This window comes from Triticum dicoccoides, chromosome 3B (genome assembly GCF_002162155.2).
Source record: "Triticum dicoccoides isolate Atlit2015 ecotype Zavitan chromosome 3B, WEW_v2.0, whole genome shotgun sequence".
Classification (NCBI taxonomy): Eukaryota; Viridiplantae; Streptophyta; class Magnoliopsida; order Poales; family Poaceae; genus Triticum; species Triticum dicoccoides.
This window is the reverse complement of record NC_041385.1, coordinates 760,729,895-760,739,939: the sequence shown is the minus strand read 5'-3', so window position 1 is coordinate 760,739,939 and position 10,045 is coordinate 760,729,895.

Here is a 10,045-nt window from a genome sequence, read left to right as displayed (position 1 = left end):
TATTTAATCCAGAAATTCCTTAACTGCATCAGCAATGTGTAAGCATGACGTCAGCAGGTCAAAGGGGCTGATCCAGGTCAAACCTGACCAGGGGTCCCACTAGTCAGTGTCACAGTGCTGGTTAGGGTCGCTGACGTGTGGGACCAGTCAACGGCCACGTCAGCCGGGTCAACTCAGGCATGTGGGTCCCGCTTGGTTTTAAACTAACCTAAACAAAAACAAAACTGGGATTAGTTAGGGCGTGGGGCCCACGCCTCAGTGGCCCAGTGGGTTGGTTAGCGGTATGTTTAGGCCCTAATCACGGCCACGTCGGCAGTCGCCGGAGTTCAGCCGGCGGCGACCAAGAGCGCGGCGGATGTTCACCGGAGTGGCTCGGGTTTCACCTACAGGAGACCGTTTGGGCCGTGGGCGGTACCGTTGGAAAGCTGGCACTCGAACGCATCCAACGGAGGTGGAGGAGGCCCTAGGGTTACCGGAGTTGGGCTCGGCGATGAGGTCAAGCGGCGGCGGGGCTCGGGTTCTAGTGGGCGCAGGGCTGCAGCTCGCGTACGGTGAACGGGGTGGCACAAGAGGCATCTAGGGGCGGCATAATCACACCTGTGCCACGGGGGCAAGCAGGGGAAGCTCGGGAGTGCGGGCTCGCCGGCCATGGCGGATGGCGGCCACGGTTGCTCACAGGGCGGTGGCTAGAGGAGAAAAACACCGACGGGGAGAGGGGTGAGAGGTGCAGGAGCTCACAGGGAGGCAGAGGAGATGGTCAGCGAGCTCGGGGACGACTTCGAGACTGTGAATCGGAGCCGGCGATCTTTGGTGCCCGTCGGTGAAGATGATGACGATAACATCACTGCAGGGCTCCCGGCGTCGTGTGTGTTGACGGAGACGATGTACGCGACGAGTGCGGAGCTTCCAGACAAGTGGGGAGGCGAGGGGAGGCCAGTGGGCACGGCGGCGGTGAGCTGCGCGCTGCGGGTGTGTTCGGGCGGCTGCGGGAGATAGAGCCGGAGCGGTGGGGAGAGGCCAGAGAGGCGGGGGAGTGGGCGAGGGGGTGCTGGGCGTCTCCAGGCGCGGATAGTCCCAAAGGAGAGGCCACCAGCACGAAGCAGGAGGTGGAGGCTCGGGCACGGGCGCGTCGACACGCCTCTACCAGTAGGCAGAGGTTGAGGACAGCGGTGCCCCTGGTGGGCTGGGCCGCCAAGTGGACTGGCCAGGTGGGCTGGGCCAGCACAGGTGAGGCGCAGGTGGGGTTCTCTCTCTCTCTCCTTTATTTTGTTTCAGTTTTCTATTTTATTCTTCTGTAATCTTTGCGGCTTTATTAAAAATACAAAAACGTTTCCAAAAATCCTAAAAATAGTTGTGGGCTCTGTTAGGATTATTCCTAGCAGCCCACACTTAAGTTCAGAATTAATTAAGCACTTAAAATAATATATAACATTTAAATGCCCAATTGCAAATACTATATGATTTAATTCAGATCCCAAATATGTCATGGAAAAATGTGCAACACCTCTGGTTACTGTTTCCAGCATTTCCAGAAATGATGAACATTTTTGAACGACATTTGGACTTACTGAAAATATTTTAGGTGAACCTGGTGAATTCCTTTGATGCTAGGGTTTAAGCAATCCCTATTTCAAGTTTTCAAAAGAATTTAAACATGATGCATGGAAGCTAAAGCAAAGACAAGCAAGGCATGAACTGGGGATGTGACAACTCATCCCCACTAAACAAAAATCTCGTCCCGAGATTCAGGCATAGGGTAAGATGAAGGGGGAACGCAAACTAGTACAATCTTCACGATCCAGGTTGCACTTCAAAATAACGTTGATTCGATCACCATCATTGTCTCGAAGTCTTCCTCTGAGAACTCCAACTAACATGACAAGAAGAGGAAAGGAAAACTCTAGATGAATCGATCTTCTCGAAGACCGAACAACTCAGGATCAGCTCATGGGGTGAGATATAAACATCTCTTGAGGTGAGACACGAGACACACATTCAGAGAGATGGGGTGGAACAGAAGACGAGGGTTCACTAGGTAGACAACAATTCCACACTTAAGAAGGTGGTAAATGATTGTCAACGTAGCGAGGAATTGAGTTGCCATGATACCATAACTGGGCACCTCAGGGAAGGTGACTTGTAGAAATATCCCCTTAGGTGGCAAAAAGAATTACCTTTGATTTAAAGATCATTGAAACTCTTTATACCAGCCTAAGGCAATTCTCGAGCGATCGTTTGGAGGGGGTCGGTAGAATGGCATGCTTGGATTAAAATGGATGATGTGGATTACCTTGTTGAAAACGACACAAGGGATGATTTTAGTAACTGAGGAGAAGCTCAACTGTAGAGAGTGAGTCCACTATTTGAGAAGTTATAGCATAACCGAGGGAGCTGAGAGCAAACCCAGTTAGTGCCGATGATAACACCTAGCGCTTGCGCGTGCTTTCAAGAACTTGAGCATTTCCATATTCATCAAGGTTTTACCAACATCCATGCCGAGGATCCTGGTGACACATCATACTACCATGATGAATAGTGGTGGACGATGCAGATGCAAAGGAAGATAACACCTTCTCTAATTTCACCTTAGCGAGGCCAAGGAAACAAAATCTGGATGATCGACCGAGAGACATTTAGCACTCCGCTTCTAATGTTCTCCTTGATGTGCTAGCATAATCCATTCATAGATATGGTTTGATATCTAGAACATCAAGTAAAGGTCGAACTTCGGGAGCTCAAGAATCCATAAGGAACAGCTAGGGAGTAAATCCTACGAAAACCTTATGGGGAGGTGGCCAACTTCCTCAAACAAGATACTACAATAATAGGTCTTCCGGCTAGGTGTGTCGGCCACGACATCCACTTTACCGGGTTACAGAGAGACCATTATTATAGTTCTTGGGAAAAAGGTCCAACCATCATATCTGCCTGAGATTCGGATCTGGTTGGTGTCAGAATAATCCAGACTCATCGAGTCTAGGAAGAAAAATGAAAGTTTGCAACATAAATCGACGAGATGACGTTGCGAGATTCTCGGGGAATGAACTACAATAGCAAGCTCCAAAACATGAGCTGGTTCTGCTACAACATGTGAACACGTTGTCCCAGACAAACATGATCACATGGTAGTCTTACAATAAAACACTACCGAGTTCCGGTGGGGAACCGTCAACAAGGATATCGAAGTCTTGTGCATGAACTAGTATTCACACATCAACTCCTTTTCCTTGAACAATTCAATCAGTGACTTGGTGTGCTAGGGATACATACGGAATGAAGGTTGCGAGCCTGTCAAACCATAGCATACTTCGCACATGCATGACTGACTTGGGATGGTACCAGGGAAACAAAAACAATCTTTCTCGAACTCACGGCGGCAACTTGCTCCAAATGCATGTGAATCAGAGAAAGTCACTTGTTTCATCCAACATATTCTTCATGAATGGGACATGAAGATAATGCTTATAAAAGTTTCCAACACTAGGTTGATGTTCAACATGAATTATGGAGGAGATAAAATGCTGCTGATGGGCTCAACAACAATTCATCTAGGTTTCCATATAAGTGGAATACCACAATTATGTGAACAAGGTGATAGCATTGGTCAGAACCAAACAATATAATGGTGTATGCTCGAGGAAACAACCAAGAGTAAGACAACATTACGAGTATTGTTGGTTCTGATTTGATTTGATGATAGCCCACACTCAAATCAAAGTTTTGATAAGACAATAGGTCCAACAACTGATCACAGGGACCAATCAATGAACATATCATCTTTCTTCAACATACATAGAAGATATCCCTTAAAATGAACTAAGTCGGACAAGATTTTATCTTCCAACTCTCCAAGTTGTTGTCCATCTTAACCAACTAGCTCAGGGGTATCCAGCAGAGATTCTTGGAGAAGGGGTGGTTACAAGAAACTAACTTGATCACAAGCTTAACATAGCGGTCAGGTGACTACCTGGTGATACTTCCGAGAAGATATTCGAAAAATCACGAACCACCGATACGTTACTAAGATCGAGAACAATCTTGATTTTCAGGGCAAGACGATATGATCACAAGAGCGAGGGATTGGCACAATCCTAACTCATCAATCGAAGAGTGCACCAGGGAATAAGGACTAGGTTGCACCATTAATATTAGAATGGTAATTCAAGAATGAACACGCTAAGAATGAAATTGTTGTCCATTAACTGCCAAGCAACGGGATTGCTAGCAGTATTGATTTCACACATCACAATTCACTTGTCGGCATTTCGGTTACAATAACACGGAACCGAGGAATTAACGATGATGGCAAGAAGTATTACTGCGTCAAGAATTCATAAGAGGTGGTGCAATTCTCATGACACTCTTGACATAAAGATGGTAACACTCCAAGGTAGAGCAGAGCAGAAGCTGGATTGGCATTTTGATCTGCGGAATACAATTGCTTTGACCCAATCCTAGATATGGATGAGGTTCTGGAGTTTGTTTCTCCTAGTCATTCTGAACTAGAATGGCTTGACGGACCACAAGAATAATAAGCATCGATACATGAATGCACAATTACTCCTAACTATCAATAGATAGACGAAGATCGGAATACGACTGAAGAGAGACAACTCAAAGGAACATATATCTTTCTGAGTTGTGGATGCATGGATTAGCATGTCGAACCAAGTTCAACAGGTTTCTTCCGAATAACCCATGCAGAAAGGTAGAACTGGCAGAGTCACGATATAGAATGGAGAACTCATCAAGAGCACTTTGGTTGTGATCTTTTGGTTCAACAAGGAACTTCTGCCATAAATAGTTCATGGTATTGGAAGAAGGAAAAACCACGGACCTCGAGGACTATCGCAAGGTTACTAATATCCTAAAGGAACTAGCAAACACTATCAACACGAGGAAAGTAGGGTGAATCTCGGGTCAAGAACCCAGGAATAGATTGCCTACTAACTAAGTGGCATCACGGGATGCTTTTGAGAATGATGGCCAGAATCATCACACTGGGAACACAAAACATGGCTAAGTTACTAGGTGATACTCTAGACACCTAGGGTCATAATACTAGCTCCAACATATATGTCAAGGCAACAGAGTACCTCAACTCACCGATTAATGTGGTCAAACTGGCCCAAAGAGACATCAGAAACAGAAGGAAGGGATTTGCAAATGCATCAGAATATTGTAGAAACCTGGGATGACTCGGACAACATAACGGCTGTAAATGCTCAAAAGATTTGAGACATGCTACAAAAATGGTGGCATAGCCACTCAGAAGCACAATATCAAGGTTTCGAGATCAACAGTTAACATACATAAGATAGTAGGAACTGAACTCAAGCTTAGAACCATCAATCCTATAGGTCTACGGATTAGTAACACGTGATCCTAATAGACATAAGAGAAAGCCTAGTTCCTTAACCCCGTAGGAAAGATAAGATGACTCGGATCAGAAGGGCATAAGGTATAAGGAGTAAAAAGAGCCTTACGTTCCAACCCACAATCAATTCCCTTATATAACTAAAGAATTTCTAGACTCAACTTCGACCAGTTTGGCTTGGTAATCCTACAGGCAGCCAGGCTCTGATACCAAAGCTGTCAAGACCCCAATCCTAAGTCACACCGATCTAGCATGTAACACATCATATCACTTTGCGGCCTCACGCACGGTATTCCCACGGGTGCCACCTTACCTGGCCCGGGACCGTTTGCGTCTTTTGGCTCACGTATATGATAGTGCCGCTAGCATCCATATGACAAAGAACCCAGGCTGACATGGCTAGTCGTGAAACCAAAGTGGCACTAACTTACAGGGACAGACATACATGACCCAACAACGAACGTGTCGGTCATCAGCGAGTGAATCCAGGCTGTAGCGCTGGGCTAGCAGGACTCTGGTGAACCGGGCTGTAGCGGGCTAACAGGACTCCAGAATTCATCGCGTGACATTTCCCCGAGGGGACAGACACAGGAACGAAGAAGGACACATGCCGGCAAGCCTAAGTGTTCCGGAGCAGTAGCAAGCTACCATGGCTCAGTGGAAACACTAGGAGACATTTCCCGGTAAGAGAGGCTACTAAGGATAAACAACTAGATAGTCAGATCCCACACATACCAAGCATTTCAATAACATACACACAATATGCTCGATATGTGCAAATACAACATGGCATCACAACATGACTCTACAACTCAAGTATTTATTCAATAGGCTCCGAGGAGCGAGATATTACAAACATGGGTCTCATGACCCAACAATCAGAGCATACAAGTCAAAGCACATGCGGAAGCTTAACATGTCTAAGTACAGACATCTACAAATGGAAAAGGCTGAGAAGCCTGTCTATCTACCAGATCCTGCCGAAGGCACTAGATCGTAGCTGAGGTAACAAGCTAAACATCGAAGTCCACGCGGTACTACTAGCGAGACTGAAGTCTCTTTGCAAAAACATAAATTAAGCAACGTGAGTACAAATGTACCCAGCAAGACTTACATCAGAACTAACTACATATGCATCATTATCAACAAAGGGGTGGTGGAGTTTAACTGCAGCAAGCCAGCTTTGACTCGGTGGCTATCCTGAACTACGACAGCAAGTAACTCTTTTGAGGTGGCGCACACGAGTCCACATATTCACCATATCAATACACCACTATGGATCCGCTCCCGTCTCCCTACGAGAACGCCATCCATAGCACTCACGCTTATCTTGCGTATTTTAGAGTATCCACTTTCACTTGTCTATGAACTGTACAGGAAACCCAGAAGTCCTTTACCGCGGACACGGCTATTCGAATAGATCATATTAACCCTGCAGGGGTGTACTTCTTCACACACGCTCTCACCACTTACCGCCGTTTACACGACATGTACTCGGCAACCTTCAAGCGGAAGCCCAGCAAGTGTGTCGGCCACGACCTGACTAACCACACAAGTCTCTTGTCGAGGTTTATCGCCTATTCGATTTCCATCCGCAAGGAGATCCGGCCGGGGTGTCGCTCACGGCCCCAAGCGATGTGTGCAGGGTTCCCAAGCCCACCTCGACGGGTGAATCTACGCTTGGTACACCGTGCCACGGTGCCTAGTCTGTCCACTGCCCACCTGTACCGGGTGCCACTTGGTAGACTACTAACACTACCTACAAAAACCAGAAACTAGTTGCAACTCCTGGACAGAGATCGAGTTGATTAATAAGCCGAGAGGGGTCGAGTTACCGGAACCCAATGTGTGGTAGTAACTGTTCATGGATCACAAACACAGAACTCAGTTCCTGAGGACGGCTGCAATGAGACAACCCACCATGTACTCCTACATGGCCTCTCACCACTACCTTTACCAAATTGTGTTCACACACTTAGCTCTGAACAGTAGGACATGTTCACCACATTCCAATTCATCCCCAATGAATCAGACCTGACTCAACTCTAAGCAGTAGTAGGCATGACAAACAAAACATGAATGTGTAGGCACATCAGGGCTCAAACAACTCCGACTCATGCTAGTGGGTTTCATCTATTTACTGTGGCAATGACAGGTCATGCAGAGGATAAGGGGTTCAGCTACCGCAACAAGTAACAGATGAATCGTTTTTGTCCTAATGCAGTAAAAGAGAGCAGGAGCGAGAGAGTGGGATTTTATCGGAATGAACATGGGGATTTTGCTTGCCTGGCACTTCCGAAGATAGTATAGTTCTTCATCGGTGTCATCGAACTCAATGTGGGAACCACGTCTGTCGAGAGGGAACAATTACCGGCAACAGAGAGGAAACACAATCAATGCAATGCACATTATGATGCATGATCATGACATGGCAACATGCTGGTGTTTTGAGCTAATGCAGCAAGCAACAAAGTTAAATGAAGTTGGTTTGAACCCTAAGTTCAAATCCAAACTCCATATGTGATTTCTTAAATGCCATTTAATTGAATTGTCCTAAACAGTAGTCATAAGTTGTTCTAACATGCATGAAAACACTATAGATGGATAGATTGGATTTTTCTGATCATTTTTCATATATAATTTATCTCATTTGGAGTTACGGTTGAATTTATATGAATTTTAGAAGTTTTGGGCATTTTCTGGAATTTACTGAATTATATTTAATCCAGAAATTCCTTAACTGCATCAACAATGTGTAAGCATGACGTCAGCAGGTCAAAGGGGCTGATCCAGGTCAAACCTGACCAGGGGTCCCACTGGTCAGTGTCACAGTGCTGGTTAGGGTCGCTGACGTGTGGGACCAGTCAACGGCCACATCAGCCGGGTCAACTCAGGCATGTGGGTCCCGCTTGGTTTTAAACTAACCTAAACAGAAACAAAACTGGGACTAGTTAGGGCGTGGGGCCCACGCGGCAGTGGCCCAGTGGGTTGGTTAGCGGTGTGTTTAGGCCCTAATCACGGCCACGTCGGCAGTCGCCGGATACCAAAGCTGTCAGGACCCTGATCCTAAGTCACAACGATCTAGCATGTAACACATCATATCACTTTGCGGCCTCACGCACAGTATTCCCACGGGTTCCACCTTACCTGGCCCGGGACCGTTTGCGTCTTTTGGCTCACGTATATTATAGTGCCGCTAGCATCCATATGACAAAGAACCCAGGCTGACATGGCTAGTCGTGAACCCAAAGTGGCACTAACTTACAGGGACAGGCATACATGACCCAACAACGAACGGGTCGGTCATCAACGAGTGAATCCAGGCTGTAGCACTGGGCTAGCAGGACTCCGGTGAACCGGGCTGTAGCGGGCTAACAGGACTCCGGAATTCATCGCGTGACATTTCCCCGAGGGGTCAGACACAGGAACAAAGAAGGACACATGCCGGCTAGCCTAAGTGTTCCGGAGCAGTAGCAAGCTACCATGGCTCAGTGGAAACACTAGGAGACATTTTCCGGTAAGAGAGGCTACTAAGGATAAACAACTAGATAGTCATATCCCACACATACCAAACATTTCAATAACATACACACAATATGCTCGATATGTGCAAATACAACATGGCATCACAACATGACTCTACAACTCAAGTATTTATTCAATAGGCTCCGAGGAGCGAGATATTACAAACATGGGTCTCATGACCCAACAATCAGAGCATACAAGTCAAAGCACATGCGGAAGCTTAACATGTCTGAGTACAGACATCTACAAATGAAAAAGGCTGAGAAGCCTGTCTATCTACCAGATCCTGCCGAAGGCACAAGATCGTAGCTGAGGTAACAAGCTAAACGTCGAAGTCCACACGGTACTACTAGCGAGACTGAAGTCTCTATGCAAAAACATAAATTAAGCAACGTGAGTACAAATGTACCCAGCAAGACTTACATCAGAACTAACTACATATGCATCATTATCAACAAAGGGGTGGTGGAGTTTAACTGCAGCAAGCCAGCTTTGACTCGGTGGCTATCCTGAACTACGACAGCAAGTAACTCTTTTGAGGTGGCGCACACGAGTCCACATATTCACCATATCAATACACCACTATGGATCCGCTCCCGTCTCCCTACGAGAACGCCATCCATAGCACTCACGCTTATCTTGCGTATTTTAGAGTATCCACTTTCACTTGTATATGAACTGTACAGGCAACCCAGAAGTCCTTTACCGCGGACACGGCTATTCGAATAGATCATATTAACCCTGCAGGGGTGTACTTCTTCACACATGCTCTCACCACTTACCGCCGTTTACACGACATGTACTCGGCAACCTTCAAGCGGAAGCCCAGCGAGGGTGTCGGCCACGACCTGACTAACCACACAAGTCTCTTGTCTAGGTTTATCGCCTATTCGGGTTCCATCCGCAAGGAGATCCAGCCGGGGTGTCGCTCAAGGCCCCAAACGATGTCTGCAGGGTTCCCAAGCCCACCTCGACAGGTGGATCTATGCTTGGTACACCGTGCCATGGTGCCTAGTCTGTCCCAAGCCCACCTGTATCGGGTGCCACTTGGTAGACTACTAACACTACCTACAAACACCAGAAACTAGTTGCAACTCCTGGACAGAGATCGAGTTGATTAATAAGCCGAGAGGGGTCGAGTTA